The 19,331-nt window shown below is 40.5% G+C and overlaps 1 long non-coding RNA gene across 2 annotated transcripts in view; it reads right to left on the bottom strand.

The window, feature by feature from the left end:
* Positions 1-7,522, bottom strand: part of LOC137471800 (uncharacterized) — a 351,710-nt gene extending 344,188 nt beyond the window's left edge. For both annotated transcript variants that reach the window (XR_010997853.1, XR_010997851.1), the window contains exon 1: positions 7,419-7,522. This is a non-coding gene — a long non-coding RNA (uncharacterized lncRNA). The remainder of the gene's footprint in view (positions 1-7,418) is intronic.
* Positions 7,523-19,331: the final 11,809 nt, after the last annotated feature.

The following is a 19,331-nucleotide window of genomic DNA, read 5'->3' as shown; positions in this document are numbered from 1 at the left end:
TATCTTCTTATGTCTGAAAATGCTGGAGGTAAAATCTTGTTCCTGCTTAAGTTAAACAGGCACTGACATCAATGGAGTGAAGACTTCATCTCATTATTAAAACCAGAGGTAAACCAGCAAGCAATTCTGTTAAAATCCCATTCATAAAGTTCAAGAATAAAGTAAAAACTTTCCTGTCTCTTAATCTAGAGCTATTCCTTGGAAATACACATTCAAATGGCGATGACTTGGTAGTATAAGAATTCATTTTCTACCATTGTGTGCATAATTTTTAACAAATGATAAATCTAAGTTTTAAGTTGGCTGTTTCTTCCTGCTGTTGATAAAAAGCTGTCTGCAAGTGTTCAGTTCCTGCCACTTATTCTGGCAGGAGGCAACTGCAGATGAAAAGTACATGGCATTCTTTCTGCTCTCTGACTAAGAGAATAAGCAGGTATTTCTGATCTCTGAATAAGCAGGTAAGCACCTTCACACAAAACCTAAACTAGATACTCAGAACTGACCTCTCCACTCATTAAATATGGAGCCTGGGAGAATCAGCCTTTGATTTTTGGTAGGATTTGACTTTTCACAGGATTTCTGCAGGAGCTTAAGGAAATTTATCCTGCTATTATTTGCTGAACAGAAAAAGAGTTGTGGACAGAACAGCAGTTGAAATGAATTGTGAAATTAATGCTCCAAATTTTTAAACTCCATGCCCAAAAGCAATAAGTAGAGTTACTTATTCCTCAACAGATGTACACAGAGGTAACACTGAATAGGAGTTAGATACATTCAACAGCTTTCACACTCAAAACATTTAGAAGAATATTTCCATCACTTACTACAAGTGCACAGTAGAGACCACAGTCCCCAAGGATGAGCACAATCCTGCATGACCAGATTGATCCTCACTATTCTCATCAAACTTTAAAATTTCAGTCCCTGTGCCACAGGTGTACCAGGGTTCAGCCGCATGCAGTGTAAATCCTCCTTTTTCCTCACCTTTTCACACTTAGTAGATTTATCAGCAATGAGCTCCCAAAACATCTATTACTTGATTGGGGCTCTTTGGTCTCAGATGAGAGGCCTGGATTACTGACACACTACTAGGCTGCACCCAAGCTAAGGAAATGAGTCCATTAGTTGTGCAACAAGTATTTACACAAGTCTGTGAGGATACAAGGTTCACCTTAGGCAGGCTTTGAGATAAGCACTGAAATTACTTTTGACTTCAAATTGATCCACGTGAAGGATTAGCCAAGATCACCCCATCATATGCCACTCCTCAGACTACTCAATTGCCTGTCCTAGTGACCAGATAATAAGTGTGATCAAATGAGCCCATAATAGCTTCCCTCAAACTTTCTTGCCATTTATTTACTTGTAAATGCACAGAAAATTTGCTATTTATATAAAGGCAGACTTTATTACCAATGTCCCTGTCAGAGAAAACCACAATTATCCCACAATAACCACTGAAACATCCAAAGAAAATTATACCAAAAGGCACCTCCACTCTAGCAAAAGATTAAGAATTTCAGATTAAAGATTGAAATATGACCTGAAGAAGCAAACATGAAAATAGAAAGTATTTCTGTTATTTTACACTGGCATAGACATTAACACCAAAAGCATGCAGACACTAAGAAAACATAACCCAAATAGCAGAGTTTGGTAGAAATTAATTTAGGTTAAGACTTCTGGAATCTTGAAGTAAAATGTATTCCTGTACCAATATGTAAACTGCTATGAAAAACCAAATAAATACGACACCTGAAAAAGTCAGTTTGGTCCCACAAAGTGCCCAGAGGGATGTAAATGTAAATAATCCTGGCCTGACTTCTTTGTAAATGAAGAGGTTGAGAGTCTCTTAATTCCCAGAGGCAGCAAACCCCGAGGGAGTGAAACAGCAGCTCTGCCCTGGCCAGAGGAGCAGGCTGGCTCAAACATCACCAGTTTCTGCAGACTGTTTGTTAATCCTGATTACATTTGGATTGCCCTTGTGAATTTCTTCTGGAGAGCTAAAAAAGGTATCTTTGTGAATGTCCACTGCTTGAACTTAGTGCCCAGGGTGTATCAGCCAGTGCTGTGGCTCTCACAACATCATTACTACATCCTGCATAAAAACTGCATTACAAAGAAATTCAAGTATTCCTGCAAAGAAGTAATGGCACTGACAGACATGCTAAGAAAAAGAATTTCTAAGTAGGACTGGTCAGGAAATATTTTTTTGTTCCAGTACACTTTTTTCTTTTTCTTTATTCCTTTTTAATTTTCCATGGGAAAGTGACAGCCCACATGTTGAATTATTTTTCATTTGGGTTTTTTGTTTTTCACCACTGATTTGATGAAAAGCCTTTTTCATTAAAGAAGACATGTCAGCTTGCTTGAAAAGAAAAAGAAAAATTCAACTTGGAAGAAGTAATTTTTAACATAATGCTATCTTGTGATGATTGTAATATCTGATTACAAGTCTAAAGTAATCAAACTACCATAGCATACATCTCAGATAATACAAAAGAATACACAAAGTATTTTGTCTTTCACAAATATTGCTGCAAATAGTACTCAATCATTCAAATGCGGGTGCAACGTGAGCACAAAAGCAGATTTTTGGCTGCTATCAATCAGTACAATTTCAGTGAAGTTTATGGAGCTACACACATTTAGACTAGATTAAGATCTGCCCTCAAGGTTGAACACAGGCTAATCAAAATATGTGCTTTTTAAATTCAGTTACTCTGAAGAGAAAAAGTATTTCCTCCCTTTGATCCTATTAAGTAAATGTGGTCCAAAAGAACAGAATATTACATTCTTCAGCAGAAAGTTTCACTGATTAAATAACACTGGAGTCAGAGCTGAAACTCTCACTGACTTTGCAACTCCAAAGTGGCCATTTTTAACCTTTTAGAGTATCTACTTAGTTGCTGCATCAATATGCCCTTTGTTACCCGTACAGAATGGAACCAAAAGAGAAGAAAACAAAATAAACAGAGTGCAGGCTGAAACAAAAGCCAGTTAAACACTCACTCTTCAGTTCTTGGTGTTACTGGGCTGGTCAGGAAATTGAAGCATTGGTACAGGAATTAAAGGGGTGAACATACAGGGAGAGGGGTCAAGGTTTGGGTGGCTTCCTCTTCCTTGGCACTGGAAAGCCAGAACAGCGATGTATCACTGATCCAGCTCCAGATGCTGGCTAAGTGGCTGGTAACGGATGGAAACATAAGAGAAAAGAGCATTTTCTAGCAAGAAGCTGGAGAAAGCACCACAAAAATATTATTATTTTGGGTGATCCACAGATGTATTTCATAGAAAAATTTCCAAGTGCAGGAAAATTGCCTCCTTATAGTCCATTTATTTAAAGTACTTGCAATCAAACACAAGATTGGGAAACTTCAGGAAAGGTTAATGTTATAAGTCAACCAGAGAAAAATTCACAAATACACACACATGCATCCATAAATAAAACATATTTAATGCCATAAAAAGATGAAAAAAATATATCCTTATCTACCATAAAATTATTCTCATAAATCTATGAGAACAAAGTCAAATCATGAACATGACTGGGGGATGTATGAAATACATTCATGCCATATCACACACACCTGCTGACCAGAGACCCAGACACCCAAGTTCGCATGTTTCAATCATTTCCTTGGCTCTGATCCCACAGTGGGACTAAGTAGAACAGACAGCTATCAGCAGGTAAATGATAGCTACACAGCCCAGCATGACACAGTCACCACAGTTCCCTCCTGCTCAGGCAGGAAAAGCCTCTTCCTCAACAGGTTCCCTTACAAAATTTAGCCACATCCTAACATCTGGAGCTGCAATGAGCCTGCATCCTTTTCTACTCCTTTCCAGTATCAGACACCCAGCTGGCTTTGCAGGACACTTGTATCCTGCAAAGGACTTCGAAGCAGGGCTGGAATCCCAAGGGAGTAGGTGGCAAACAGGATGCAACACAGGGCTCTGGGACCTGCAGAAGGCAAATCCAACCATCTCACATTGGCTCCCAGTTTACTCTTTGACACCCCAATGTCATTCCTCTTGAGCCTTGCAAAACAGCTTCCATTCTGGACTTCCTTCTTTTACTTTGAGTTCATCCTGGGCTCATACATCACCAACTTTTTTTTTTTTTTCCCACTCTCTTCTTCCATTCTCTCCCTTGGGAAGACCAGGAGCAAGTCCTCCTTTCTCTCTCATCAGGTTCATATAGCCCATCCAAAAGAGAGGGGATGACATGCTGCCCACATATCTAACACAGGGGCTTTGTGTAGCTGCCCTACAGCTGCCTGCTGTCCAAGCAGCAAGATTTATATGAAATGTACTGAAAATATATTTATATATACTGAAACAGCATCCAGAAGATACTTTGGGATATAATATCAAATAAGAAAACTTTGTCTCTATTAACATAAACTAAAATACCCCATCTTTAGAATGTGTCCATTTCTTTAGTAATAGTGTCCCACTACCCCTTCTCCTTTTTTCCTGCAGAACAGCAGCAAATGCTTGTATGGTAAACCATAGTGGAAAAGCACTTCATGGACATCACAGATCCCAGTGGAGACATCAACAGCAAAAGACTGATTTAACATTTGATCATATTTGGTCAGGGAGAGGGTTAGTTTTGAAAGGAGGAAAAAAACAATCTTGGACAGGAACCACTAGTATAGGTGGTTCAAATCTTTGTACTGCTATAGTTGACCAAAACATGCTTCAGAAAAGTAATTTAATCACCCCCATCTCAGTCACCCTGCTGTTACACGGAGAGAACAATCCCTTCCATGATCTGATCTAGGACATGATGGATGGATAGTGACTTCTAAATGTTGCTATAATAAAGCAGAAAAAATGGGAAAAAATCTTCAGACAGCCCGTTGTGAGTATCTTGACTCATGTCCATATTGTAACCTATTTTCCCCTATGAGAAGCCTTGGCACTCCGGCAGACCTTGTCTTCAAAACACAAACCTGAAAAGTCATCTAGATATAAGCTTCCAAACTGCAAAAGTTATTGCTTAAAGAGGGTCCTTACTACACCTTCCTGGGATGTATATTCCCAAACAAGCTCTACTGAAAATCCCCATTGCTAGCAGCAATATGGAATTCTGTTACACAAAGGTTTACTAGCTATAAAAATTTGGCAAAAAATAAACACAGACATGTCTATAATCAGGAACTTTTTTTTCTTCCGTGCTTGATCTGGTTTACTATGTAAAAGCAATTATAAACTAGAAGACTCGGTGATGATTTTACTGATCAGCTGGAGAAATTTAGATAAATTTGGCTTTTCATGGACTGCAGCTGTTGTTCTTTTTCAGTGCCTTAATGCAATTAATCATTGCAATGTGCTGGCTTAGGAATGCTACTCCAGTTTTCTTCTACCTTCTATCATTAATCCTAACAGTATGAATCCAATTGCAAACGTTTGTTTCTTCCATAGCATCCCACTTTTCTCCCCTCTGATGGCTGCAGTGGTAGCAAGTTCTGATATGGAACCAGCTGCCATCTCTCTGCAGCCATCACATGCTTTCTGCAACAAACTGAAGATTTTGCCCAGTCTTGGCCAAAAGGTTTCTGGGATGAACAGTGCCAAGGCAGGGCATTCAACTCACAGCAGACACATTGGCTACATGTTTTGAATGACCCACAATGTAAGGGAAAGAGAGCAAATCCAAACCTGGCAATAGCTCATCCTCCCTCTCAAAACCCCCTTCCCTCACCCCCAAAAATCAGCAAAACCCAAGCAAAAAACATCAGTAAAATTTTAAAGTTCAATTAGAAAAGAGTAGCTTGAGAGTTAGAAGTGAGCAAATGATATAAGAGTTTTAATGAGCTTGTTCATAATTAAGGGTATTAAGGAGAAAAAAAAAAATCTGGTAAAAAGGCACTACCTGATCCAAATTCAGCAATAATTCTTTATTAAAGATGATATCTAATGACCATCTAGACAAACCTATAAGGAATAAAAGCAAAGGCCCAACTCCTTCAAGAGAGTTGCTGTTACTATTTTATTTCCTGTTATGTGATTCATTATGGGGGGCACTATGGGTCATTGCATGGTTTCATATCCATTTGAGAACATAAATTATTCTCAATACTGCATTTCTTGATGTGGAGGAAATGGGGTTTATTTTCTTTTCTGCAAAACCTAATAGTTGTAACCAGTTTTTTACAAAATCTTCACAGATTTGTGTGTAATCACAAGCCAAATATTTGCGGCTTCTCTAAAACACTACTCTGATATCCCCCAATCTGTAATTCCAATGCATTAGCTAGAATTTTTATCTTCTTTAAGCCAAATTTGGGTCTTATTTGAGCACAGGAATATCTTGAAGACTGTGCTTTTAGCCTCCAAGTCCTTCCAGGTTTCTCCATGAGAGGGAGAACAAGACTTAAATGATTTTTCAAGTTTCAAAATTCAAGTCTAGATTTGGACTTGGAAAGAACTTCATGTAGATTAAAAAAAATAACTTTTAAACTTTTTTGACTCATGTGGTGATTTCAGTTCGAAAACCGGGTGGAAACACCAAATAAGTGAAGTGGTTTGGGTTCACCAATCTGAGTTTCCTGGCCAACTCACCAATTAATGTGGTGGGTCTAGAGCTGGCCAATCACCAGTGCACTCACCAGAATTATTTACTCATTTTCTGCTGTGAGATAAGGGTTAGGAGGAGAGCAAACCAGGCTCAAAACTTTAAAGGGTATAAAGAAGACTTTATCAACAGAACTAAGACAGAAATAACAAGAAATCAGAATAAACCTTCAGAACACCTCTCCCTCCCCCTACTTCCTCTTTTCTTTACCATTGACAATGTAAGAGACAAAACGTGGGACTTTCAGTTGGTTTACTACCTCTAAAATAGTCTTTCTTCAGTTCTCTTAGGGAGAGGAGTCTCTCCTGCCATGCCATGCAGACTGCTCCACAAGAAACAGTTCTCTCATGGCATTAATGTCACAGCAAATCAGCTGCCAGGGAAAGGAAAATCTGTTGCTATGTCAAAGTCCCTTCCCTCGACTTACAGCTTTCCCCACAACTGTTTTCAAGGGTTCAAATCTTTAACTAATGGGGTACACTTTTAAGGATAAGCTGTTCAAAAGCGAAGGTTCTCTTCATCTATCTCTGAAATCATCTTCATCTCTGGAAACAGAGTTTCTTCTTCCCTGGGGGGAAAGGGTCTTCACTTTTCTCTCTCTCTGTTCAAACTTTTCATGGGATCACAGCTGTTTCAACATCTGTTTGCTTCAGCACCAGTGCCTTTGCTCATATTTATGGTTTGAATGCTCTATTCCCCCATGCTTTTCATGAATTACAGGCGATATTTTAGTATATCATAGTCCACCACCATGGCTTAACAAAAGAGTTTCAGCCCAAGACTAAGGCATCTCCTCATTCTCCTCCCATCTGGAGTTTGCCTCCTTCTTCACTGTCCTTAGAGTTTGCATGTTGTTTTCCTTCACATGTTTTCACCCTTTCCTTTTTCTCTCAGTCCAGAGAGGATTGATGACTGCAAGTTTCATCTGTGCACTGAAAGAGTCTTCTTCCCAAGAAGAAGTACAGACACACTTGAAAAAGGCTGTTCTAAGGTGCTACTAGCCCAGGCAAATGCAGAAAGAAAAGGAAATTTCATTGGAAAGGCTGACTTTTTTGAGCAGTTGTGAATGCAGAAATTCAGTTAGTTTGGATCAGATTCAGATAAAAATTAATTAGGTGAGCAGGAGCACAGGAAAGAAAACTCTTAGCACAAGGGAGTGATATGAAGGAAAACTCTCCAGCATTAATAGAACCTGGCGTGGCAAGTCCACAATCCTATCTATTCAATCCAGCTGAAGCTAAGCAGCAGGTAGGTGAACTTTGGAGTGCTCAACACAGAGCACTGAAGTTTTACAGGATTCTCCTTCGCCTTCCTTCTGCCTTTGATGATCCTTGTGGGTCCCTTACAACTCAGGATATTCTGTGATTTTATGAGTGAGTCAATTCTAAGCAGCCTAGATGCAATATAGTTTTAAATATTTAACTCCACAGGTTCTCATGGATTTCACTTTTAGACTAGTGGTGCTATTAGCATCAGCTACTTCATTCTCCAAATAATACATAATAATAATAAATAAGTATTCGTGAGCAACAGAACGTGTGAAATCTGATTTCCTCTGGGTTTATCATGGTCAGGTTCCATTGTGTTTTGACATATGTATGCTCTGATAAAAGTTCCTTCCAGTTTGGGGTATTATTAAAGGTTCTTTCATGTGGAGCCTCTGGGATTTCACACAGAGTGAGCTGAAATCACAGCTTTTTCCCCAGTGGAGACACATATAAGGTCTCTTTCCTCTACCTTCCTGCCTGTCTTTTACGAGGCATGTTGGAATAATGTAACTTCAAGACTTCTTTCTGCCACATTTAACTGAAATTGCCCACTAGGCTTTTAATTGGAGGACAGAAAGAGGTACATGTCCTAAGACAGCTAGTGCTGGATCTTCAAGTCAGGACCAAGCTGTACTCAGAGGCTGGCACATTTCAGATTGCCTTTCCTGAAGGGACACAGAGCATGACAAACTGGTTGTGGATCAGAGACCACATGGCTTCACCCACTGCACTCCACTAACACTGAGACAGGCCCTGGGGAAAGGATGAATTCTGTGAAAACAGTCCAGAGTAAACAGTGTTTGCTCAGTCCTCCATCAAGTGAAATATCTCACTCCCACCACAAAGACTGCAGCAAGTGCACACACAAAGGGTCATGGCCCAGCTCACAGCTGGCAAGCTACTGCTCTCTACTTGTGCTCAAAAGCCAGCCTTCCCTTTGAAAACAAAGGCTGCAGCTTCACAGAAAAACTGAAATCCATCAATGGGACTCCTGCCCAGGCAAGGACTGCAGGCTTGGTCTGTGCCCTGTAGGTGAGTGATCCTACACCAGCTCCCTTCCAGCATTCCCGTTTTCAAGGCACATGAGTACGAAATGTGAAAACAAGCCCTTGCAGCTGCTTTCTTCATGTCTCCACTGCAGCAGCAGGGAGTGCCTTTTCAGCTCTGTGTTGCTCTAAAAGCACTTCATAAGGAGGCCAAAAGCATCTACACGCACTTTTGTTCATTTGAAATGTTCTCAGTGGCATTATCCAATCGCCAGCCGAGGAGGTGCAGAGGCTATCACTCAGACTGTGCCTTCTAAGCCTGGTCTTCAGCCTTAGTAGGATACCTTGCCCCCGTGTGCTCTTATCCTACATTCCATATGCCATTTTTCCTTTCAATTAGCATGAAATATTTGTAATGCTTGTTGTTTAAAAATCTGCACCTACCGGCTGGGGTTAGGTTAGACAATTGTTACATCTACAAAGGAAAGGACTGATCGCTGCATGCAAGAATTCAGCGTTAGAGAAAGGTTTTAGCAGTAGGAATGCATGTCACTTACATATTGTTTGAGACATTGTTTATGTCACCACTGATATAAAGCACCAAAACATATGTAAATACCAATAGAATAGCAATCAGTCGCATTAAGTTCTTCAAGACAGATTCTTAAATGATGTGGGTGTTGCTGGGATGTTCTGGGGATAATGATTTCTCCAAGTCCTGGTGTTAGCCTATGTATCCTCAGAATACAGAAAATCCAACTACTAAACAACAATAGACTTTTGCAGTAAGAGATAATAGTCAACTTTAATCCTGAACTTACTTTTTGGTTTCAGAACTCACTCAAAACATTAATTAAGAATAAAATACCGAGGGAGACAGCAAAAGGAATCTCAACCTCAATCCGCACCAAAGCCAATACTAATCTTCACAAATTGCCAAAACAAACCTTTCTGTGGCCAGAGAAGAAAGTGATCAAGCATAGTTGATACATGTGATAACCTCCCCAAACAACAGCACAAAAAGGCATTGCTAAGGGTATTTTTATTCACAGATGCAGGGTAATTGAAATATGCAACCTCTGTTCAGCAGCAATTGGGACGTGCTCATTCAAAGGACTGTCTGAAACTAGATAAATGCAGTAAGCTGCAAAGTTTTCTTCACTAGGTTCAGTCCTTGTACTACCAACAGCCTGAGTTTATTCTTCCTGTCTAAACTAGTTCTGACCATCCAGTCAGAGTGCAAAGTAAGTACTGCATGAGCTAGAAAAATCCAAACACAGGTCAAAAAAAGCTCATCTGAGTAGAAATATTTTGAATACAGCTCAGGATTTATGTCCTTAAATCATTAGATAAGTGTTTGTAAACAAGGAACACACTTGAAATTGTCAGGACCAGCTAAGAAATAGGAAAGGATTAAATCAAATAATTTACTAGATAAAAATAAATTGATTGAGCAGCTCTGATAATGACAAAGATGATCTTTGCCCCTTCTCAAGTGGATTTGATTGTTAAACTCTAAATAAAGACTGCTTCGGTTTTAGCAGTCATGAAGGAGAAGCACAAAGTCTAGAAACTTATAAGAATTAATTGTTTCTGACTCCCTCCTTTTTTTCCAGAAAGACAGTAGACCTGTGTACATGTACCCAGCTACACGGCCAATGGAGCAGTGATTATCCACCTGGGATAGGGTGGGATTTATCTTGTTAGCATATGGAGATTGCTATGGTGAGAACTTGACTCAGCATGAATGAAAACCACTGAAGTTCACTGTATTCAAAAAATACCTTTCAGTTGCTAAATTAATGAATAGAGTAAATAGTTCAATGATGTCTCTGCCAACAACTCAGTGCAGCTTGATTCTTATCATCAACTTGTCTTTACCATGAAGAATCTCCTTCTGTAAACAAAGGCAGGAAAGAGGAGAAGAAGCTATTAGGAAAACAGTTTCCTTCTTTCCTGGTCATGAAAAACGTGCCTGGAAATCATGTTTTGTCTATTTCAAACCCTCTTAAGTTTAATGCATTGTTTGCTCCCCAAAGAAGAGATGTGAGCACACCTCAGCCAGCACGATGCTTGTGAGATGTTCATTTGAGCATCCTCCACTCAAGACCTGCTGAAGTTCCTTGCACACTGTGGTCATATAGGTAGACTACACATAGATCCTGAATGAATGACTTAATTGTGGGTTTCATGTTTAGCTTTAATTTCTGACAGAAAGGACAGCAAAGAAAGTCAGGTAGTAAAACTCTTTTTTATGTGAGAAAACAGCTGGGTTTTTTTGTGAGAACAGTGAACCTCTACCTACTAAGTACAACAGAACATGTCCAAAAACAGTGAGGAGCAAAGGGTGCAACACTGTGACTAGCTCAAATGCTCCTCTAGGGACTGACTAACCATGTAGGACTGCAGTAGCTCTACTTAAAAACATGGACATAAAGCACAAAGTTATGCATTTTATGTTTCTGAGGACTCCAAAAGATAGTAATGCATGCAAATTAGATTCTTTCCTCTTTTTTTTAGATTAAAAAAAAAAAAAAAAACAAATCTACCCCATTTCTGTTGAAAGCCATCATGTTTCTCTCTCTCATTCATTGTCCCTTTACAAAAGCACATAGAATACACAGGCCTGGAGGTGGGTTGCAAAGCCTTCTGAACTGAGAGTCTAGTTTAAAATTCTCCTTTCCACCAAGGCCCATATTTAGCAAGACGACATCAAGCAGAAGGAGATGGGCCACATCTGAGTAATGCTCAATGTTAAATGCATACTTCAGAAGCCTACACCCAAAGGAAGGAAAAATGGAAAACGAGGTAAAGGAAACAGACCTCATGAGAGCTCAGAAGTAAACAGAAAGGAGGTGAGGGTTTACAGATACTTTAATGCAGTGTAGGTTGGCACTGCAAAGCCATGTCCTGTATCAGCACAGTCTGCCTTGATTTAAAAGCAGGCAACATTCACGTTGCCAGAGCAGAAAACATTCTTTTTCATGGGAAAAGTGATTGTTGATGCTGGCAATTGACTGGGGCTTACAGCCAAGGGTTTAACATGGCAGCATTCTTTTGCCTTAAGTGGATTCTTGGACCCCTACTCTGTTGCAAAAGAGGTCCGTGTGGAATATGTGCTCTACAGCCTAAAAATTGAGCTCTCCTCCCTCCTCTATCACAGACTACCACAGACTCTTGCTTAGCTGGTCTACTAGCTGGGCTACAGCTTAGGCCCCTATTAGAATTTGATCAGCTGAAATGAAAGCGTTAACACATACTTGGAAGCAAGGCTTGTATTTTGTTATCTTTTTGCAAAGTGAATTCCTAGTTATGAACTGGATGTATTACAGAGAAGGAAAAGGCCACTTGGCCTAATAAAACCCCCCTGTGGGGTTAGCTGGACACCACCTCCTTCAATTCCCCCCCTTCTGTAGAAATAAAATATGTCTCCTTTTCTCCTGAACTCATTTATAAAAGCTTGACTTAAGGACCTAACTTGGCAACGTGTTCCATATGTCTGTTATTCTAGGAGCATGCAGGCAATGGGCCAAACACAGAGCTTGTGTGATGGGCACAATCCTCCCTGCCTGCTAAAGGAGTTGTACCCCTTTTGCCTGGGTTTAATTTGCTCCAGCTTGCCCATGGTTACAGAAGAGGGCTGGGGATGAGGAAAGCTGAGTAGCATTCCCAGCTCTGCCAGAGATTTGCCACCAGACCTAAGGGAAAACAACCTCTTGGCTTTGTTCTGCCTCAGTTTACACAGGCTCTAAGATACTCATCCTCTCCAAGGGAGCTCTGTGAAGCTGAATTAATAATGGTAACAACTAAGCCCTCCAGATGACAGGCAAGAAATACCAAGTATACTGTGAGCAAAGGGGCAGTTTAAAAATCAGGTCAGCCGCATGAAAAACTCTGCCTTGCAGAGACTTATTAGAAAGGGAGGATATTTAAAATCAGATTAAGTTCTGGACCAAATTCTGCAGACTCAACTTTTACAAGTACAAACTGTTTCAATGGAATCCAGGAGAATACTAACATGTATAATATGCCTATGCATGAAGGTGCTTTCAGGGGCAGGTTCTGCATGACTGCTCCTGACTACCTAGAGTGCAATTACAGAAATCAAATTGGTAGAATCAGATCCTAAGAAAACTGGGTAGCAGTGTGTTTACTAGTAGGTGTTTGGTCCTCTGATTAATGCAGAAAGCAGAGCAGCTAAAAATTCTACTGCCAGGAATTTCCAAATCTGACAGGACTGATCATTTCCCTCAGCTTATCAATTCAGATGATACTCTCTTTAAAAGGCTTTCATGCAGAAAAGTGAGACTGGTTTGACACTGGAGTTACACCAGAGCCTCCTCCTTTTTCACCAGCAGTATGAGACATTTCAGATGTGTCCACCAAGAAAGGAACAACTATGCCAAGCTATTCCCCTCCTGGTGACCCCACTGTTAGACTGTCCTGTGGTCACCTTTAACAGAACCAGCAATGACATCTCCCCTTACCTTGAAACGCCTAAAATCACCACTATGGCTGAACATCCCCACTTTGGACACGGGGTGAGGCCCCCAACTCTCATACTTCACAGATGGTTAAAAGCATGGGGGGAAAAAAGCAGAGAAGTTTTGCCCAGCTACAAATTTGCTTTTTAGCCCCTCTCCCCCCAATAAGAGAAATAATGCTTGCCCAAGTCCAGCACTGCTCTGCACACTGTTTCCCCTTTGCAGGGGGACCACATCCATCATTCCTGCTTGCTTTGGCAGCACCCTGCCTCAGGTGCTGGGATTTCTCTTGTCTAACTCACAGCACTGGCAAGCAGTAAAATGGTGTTTGGACAACACCATCCCGCTCACTGTCACGTCCATTCACAGTGTGGTGAAGTCAAACCCATTGTGAACAGACTACAAGTCATTTCAACTGTCAGCAGGAGGATTTACACAACTTGCTTTTTTCGCTCAAATAGTGACTGCAGGGTAAAAACAGCTGTTCAGCCAGTAGCAGCATTAGCTCTTCCAAAACAGAGCAAGATGGGGGAAAGGAGGGGTTAAAGAAAAATAAGTCCTATAAAACATTTCTTTTAGGTGAAGCCAAATAGATATTTACTGTAAATCCAGGAGACCAGCTCCCCCATTTTTCCCTTGCTCCCTCCCCTATCAGAACTCTATCCCCACAGGTGGCAGAGATTGGATCCTGCACACCTCCAGCAGCTGCAGCAGCCCATCACTGGCAGTCTCAGACTGCCCTCTAGAGTCTACTCAGCCATCCAGCTACGCAGCTATCTTCAAGCTAAAGACCTGCCAAATCTGTCAGAACTTGTGACATATTAAAGATACCAGAGTGTCACATATCAGGCAGATAAGCCAGTAATACTGAGCCATCCACTCAGGGAAACGGATGGCTCAGAGAGGGTCTCTCCACTAGGACTTCTCCAGTACAAGAGATGATCTTGCCATCATTATTCATTACCATTTCTTCCACTGGCAGATTCCTCCTTCATCCTTAGAAAAGCTGGGGAAAAGAGTATAGATCACAGCTGACCTCGGCAAAGAAAAATGCCCTGAGAAGAAATACGTCACCTCCTCACCATTCACTCCCACACCTGCACCCCTCAGACATGTCTTTTCCCTACCTGTCTTGGACACAAGCACAGCTCATATTTTTCAAGCAAGTGTTTCTTCTGTCCCTGATTACACACCCAGATACTTTCAGGATAAACTTGGTGTTTAAGAGATGGCAAATGTTCGCCTTGACCTTTAACATAGATGGCTTTGAAAAGATATTACCATGTCCCCAGATATTCGCTGCCCATGCTTGCTTTCTGCAGTATCAGGTTATTGCTAGGTAGCACAGAGGGATGATGGCAGATAAGAGAGGAAAGATGCCTGACAATTTTCCATTTTTAAGAAGAAGGGGAAAAGACCACATATCCTCCAACACAAATTTATTGCAGGCAGCAAAGTGTCCCCTAATTGGCACTCATGGAAATTCAGTGAGGAGAAAATCCTGTAAAACCAAGCAGAGATACCACAGGCCATAAGCAAAAGGGAACAAAAAAAAAAAAAGCCAGCACATGTGTGTGCATTTATGTGTGTATAAATATACACACCCTGTCTTCATTAAACTCAGATAAAGTTTGTACACCTTCCCCATCGTGGTTGGCAAGGGCTCGTGTCCCAGAAGAATGACTTTAATCTCATTTCAGACTCAATAATATAGTGCCAGATGTTCTTGGAAATCTATTTTGTCCCTGTACATTGTGCAATTAACCTTTCAGTTTCCCAGAGATCAAATTAGAGCTGTGGAAATGCTTCCAAAGCCCTCTCTTAACGAGAGAAGCATGGGGTGTTTGAACCAACTACTGAGCCATTTTCCTAGCCCTCTGCTCCTTTGGACATGCCAGGAAGGATGTCAGGTCAGCTGAGATGCCTTTGTTGCACTTGCAGGGGGAAAAATATAAATAGTCCAGGCAAAAAGTATTTTATCAAGTTTCTGAGGTCAGAGCTTGATAATAAGAAATGCAACTTAAAGGATTACAGAGATTTCCTACAAATTTCCTTTGATTACAGAAATTTCCTACAAATTATGGACATATTTTTCCAGAAATGGAAAACGCAGCATTTCACCCAGAGACAAAGATGCTGGTAAGCCCCTGGCCAAAAAACTGACAACTGATCCAACAAGCAGATTTCTCTGTCTGCATAAATCTCTGCTAACACCATGTCACAGAGACATGACAGTGTGGGACTAGTCCTAAGACCTGGATGCCTAAGCTGGGACAAGTCATTTATCACATCTGTGGGCAGAGATGCAGCTTCTTACCAGTTATCTCAGTATCCATTCAGTCTGAGTGGACTTTGGGCTAACTGAATTTTTGATTCAGCTTTGATTGGAGCTTTGATTTCTGTTTTACCCAGGCCTTTTTCAACTACAGAGTCACTTAGATGCTTTTGCATCCTTTTCAAGCATGAAATTACAAGGAAGCTGCCAGAAATCATAAATGTAAATGGATTCAAAATTAGGTAAAACAATTTTTCCTACAGTGCCCAGAAGCAAACATTGAACCTGAGATAGGAGAGATTTACAAGACCCCTAGCAAGTACTTCTTAGGCAGCCCAACGCTTTTAATCTCCATCATCTCCTTAATTCCATCCTCTTGCATTTGCAGCCAGCCACAGGAAAAGCTAGAAAGCAAACAGAAAAGTAGCAGTAGCTCAAGAGCACATAAAAGGTTGTTAAGTCTCAGGGTTTTATTTAGTCACAGGTACTGGCAGGATGTTATCCCTGTATCTTGAGACAAGGAAAAGTGTTTGTTTTAGCAAATATCTGTTGGTACTGAAATATTGATATAGCAGAACCTTTTTAAATTAAAAATTTCCACTGTAGGACACATCAATAGAATATGATCTGTGCATTAAGCATAAAGAGAGAGCTTTAAATTTAGCTCAAACCCAAAGAGAATTAGACAAAATAAAAGAGTTTGAGTAGGAGAAAACTTTAACTTTTCAATTACAAAATGGCTTTGAGGCATGTGTGCTCCTATTTATTTACAAAGCTGCTATTATTGTTTTAATGTAAACAGGATTCAAAGTCCACTGGCAGCTAGAAGGGGCCAGTTGAAATTATTTGAAAGAAAGCTCCTTAAAAAAGTGCTGCTCTATTCATGGAAACAGTTCCTGCATCATGACTGAAGTGCTATTGAAAAAATAAACAAAAGTTTTTATTACAAGATGATAAAAGGGTTTGAATAGAAAAGCTGGCCAGATATGAAAACAAACTTTCACATATAAGGGCTTTTGATACACATTATTTACTCTGATGACAACAGGCCACACTAGAAAGTGCTGAAAGCTTATTAATATTATACAAAAGACTTTTGTTTATCATTTGCTGGCCTGCATGGGAGTTGCAACAAGCAAGCAGCAACATTGCTGGTGTACTGTCCTTAGAGCTGCATAACGAGGCAAGATTTAGAAAATACTGCTGGAGTGAACCATTGAAATAAATCTCTCTTTCAAAGTCAAAGGAATAATGCTGCTAATGATACAAACACAGCTCAGAGGTTTGACGCTCTGAAGGTTCAGCTCATCAACACTCAAGAGAGTCAATTTTAATTTCAACCCCAGAGGAAACATTGCATTTCCCAGTTCAGAGCCCAGCTGTATTGATTTGCTGCCTAATACACCTTTTCTCCCCACCATGTGCCTGTGGCAGAATTTAGTATCAAGTGATTCCCATTTGAGAACTCCAAGAGCTCAGCTTTAACTGAAGGAGAATGGAGCCACTGCAGGGAGGAGATAACATGAGCTTCTCGTGTCCAGACTGGAAACAGGATGTCTGTGCCTGCCCCACATATCCCAGCCTGGGCTAAAATCCCAAGTGGGTACAAGAAAAAACGGTGCCTTGGTGGATGCCCTCCTAGCTCTGGCCTCAAGCTTGTGTTCACCCATTTTCTATAAATACAACTGGCAGGAAGAGATAATAGTTATGTTTCTATTTGGTCAAAAATAAACCCCACAACAGTAATTTCTAGAATCAAGTTTGCATTTTGATTACTGAAAAATACAATTAATCATAAACTACAAATTGTTTCGTTCCTATGGGAGAATGACACCGGCCTAGACACTGCAGTGCTCACTGCAAAACCCAAAGCCACTTGAAATTAATCTCCTTTTATATTTGATAAAGCACTCAATAGGGAGACTTCTGTCAGCTAGAGTATTGGTGACAAAGTATAGCTTTACTTCCCTGCACCTTTCCCACATGGAGAGTATTCAGCCAAGCATTGGAAATCGTCAGACTGGTACCCACACTGCTTTTGGTCAGACAAGTAGCAGGGATCTTCACTGTCCCTCTTTTTTGTCTGCTAAAGAGGATCCCCAATTTAGGGCTTTTAGAGCACTTTCCTGAGCTGAAAGTCTCACAATGTTTAGTCACAGAGTGTTAGTCACAGCAACAATTTAGTGACAAATTACTTCTTTTCCTGACAGATAAAGATGTGTGCAAGGCTTTAAAGGGAGGGGGGCAAAAAACCCCAGCAAGTAAAAATGATCTTCAAAAAGTCACTGTTTTCATTAAAAGCTTTGTGTTCCATTTTTTTTTTTCAGCAAATCTTCAAAAAGTCTGCCTAATAATACAAAACATCAGCTCTCTTGACCAGACTTCTGACAGGTTTTTCACCTAATTCTACCACAGGCATCAGCAAGATCACCAGCTGAAGCTGGTGAACACCTCCCAGATAAAGCCCTGGAAACCCTGGGTAGGCACCTGGCTGAGGCCACACTACCAGCCAGGACCATCCAAGCCACCATTCAGGAGCTTGGATCTACATCTCAGGAGCAGCCAAGGCACCTACAGTGTGAAAACTAAGCAGTTCTTGTTCAAATAAGAGCTGAGACGTGGCAAAACACTAGCATGCTCTGACAAAGTTTCTGTTCACAGCCCATAAAATTATGCTGATCTGTGACTAATGGGAGATTCTTTTGCTAAATGTGATAAATATGTCAACTTTTAAGAATATTACAACCATTTCAAAAGGAGAGAAAGAGAACAACAAATTCTTGAAAAATAAGGAAAACTGCCATGTTCTGAGCAAGATTTGAAATACTGCTGTGTCTCTAGCCACTGCTACATCCTTTCATGCAAGAGGCCAAAGTGGCTCAGGAAGGGGGTCTCCTACCCAAAACTGCCCTGTCAAGGAAGCCATGTGTGCCTTCCAGCTGGCACAGACATTACAATAAGGTGAGGACACATTCAGACCCTGCCATGAAGGTGATGGGGCTAATTAACTGAAGATGCAGAGTTGTATATAACATGGGAATGATTATTCAGAAATGCCATGACACTAAGACTGGGTAGATTGTTCAGGAGAGCTGAGATACTTTCAATAAGGGTGGGACCCAAAATTTGCTGCTATTTAACAGGAGGATTTCTACTACCTTGGTGAACAGCAGGACAGCTAAAGGAAAGTGTTCATTAGTAAATAAAATGCAGGCAAGTTTAATTATAAGATTTCCCAATCTGCTTGAAAAATACATATTTGTATAAGGATCCAGGACATCTGACTGACTCCTCCTATGCTAGGATTGTCTCAGAATATTATGGTGGTTATCAAAGCTATTAAAAAACTTGAACAAATACTGTCAAGCTGATAGACTCCTTGAACTAAGAAATTAGTTCTTTTGAGAAATCCCAGCCTGAACAGGTCAGATCCAGCACAGGCAGCGTATACAATGGAGATAATATTTGCAGATACATTCACAGTACAACAGGAAAGCCCCACGATCTTTCTCCTTACACAGGAAATTATTAAAATGTGGAACAAATTAGTTCTATGTAAATTGTGTAAAACCTTAAAGAATAGTCTAGAGGGGGAAAAAAAAGGAGGAAAAGGAACACCCATTTGCACATGCTTCAGTCCTGGGGCCACTGAAGTAACATTAAATTTTATCCCTCTGAAAGGGATGGGGCCATCCAGTGCCATAGACACTGTTGGTAGAAGAGTTTTAAAGC

Source organism: Anomalospiza imberbis, chromosome 3 (genome assembly GCF_031753505.1).
Source record: "Anomalospiza imberbis isolate Cuckoo-Finch-1a 21T00152 chromosome 3, ASM3175350v1, whole genome shotgun sequence".
Lineage (NCBI taxonomy): Eukaryota > Metazoa > Chordata > Aves > Passeriformes > Viduidae > Anomalospiza > Anomalospiza imberbis.
This window is presented reverse-complemented; position numbering and strand designations above follow the sequence as displayed.